The 729-nt window shown below is 44.4% G+C and overlaps 1 protein-coding gene across 1 annotated transcript in view; it reads left to right on the forward strand.

The window, feature by feature from the left end:
- Window positions 1-729, forward strand: part of LOC103272791 (ubiquinol-cytochrome-c reductase complex assembly factor 1) — a 52,400-nt gene that overhangs the window by 41,484 nt on the left and 10,187 nt on the right. The gene's annotated exons all lie outside the window — the stretch shown is intronic.

Below are 729 nucleotides of genomic sequence, written 5' to 3' on the forward strand. Positions count from 1 at the left end.
CCCCCGCTTCCCCCTGTCAAACTCCTCCTCCAAGGTTCACTTAAATGTTACCTCTTGGAGAACTTTTCCCTAGCTCCCCCAAGCAGAGGTAATTTTCAATGAAATTCATTTATCATTCAGTATGTGATAATTTGGAAAAGGATTTGAGGCAATACACTGCAGTATAATTATTTGTTACTTGCCTGTTTTCCCATATTAGACTGTGTACTCCTTCAGTCAAGAAGCCATTTCTTTTTTTTTAAATTGTAAAGATGTCGGGTACAATTCAGGGTTGAGTATACAGACATTGATTATGCAGGTACCCTTGTTGATGAGGTATGCCCCTCCCTCCCCTAGCAGTTTCCCTCAACTGCCAAACCCACCCCCCTCCCCGACAGTTTCCCATTGCTACCAAACCCAAGAAATCATTTCTTATACTTGGTGTTCATAGAGTCTAGCACATAACCAAACATTTAGTTGGGGCTCAGTTCATTAGACTGTTTGTTTTATGTTTTTAGGTTTTCATGGGATCAAAACCTAAAAGAAGTTGGCAGATTGGGGAGAATACTAACAGATCAGGAAACTGGGAATGTACCGGCAGTTTGACTTGTTAGGGGCCCTCTCTCTTTGTTCTTTTAAGAGTTCATGACAAGCCTGGCTCGGTCGCTCAGCCTGTAATCCCGCGCTTGAGGAGGCTGAGGTGAGTGAATTGCCTGAGCCCGCGCGTTCGAGACCCGCCTGGGCAACTTG

Source organism: Carlito syrichta, unplaced genomic scaffold, assembly GCF_000164805.1.
Source record: "Carlito syrichta isolate Samal-C Ts95f unplaced genomic scaffold, Tarsius_syrichta-2.0.1 Scaffold313246, whole genome shotgun sequence".
Taxonomy (NCBI): domain Eukaryota; kingdom Metazoa; phylum Chordata; class Mammalia; order Primates; family Tarsiidae; genus Carlito; species Carlito syrichta.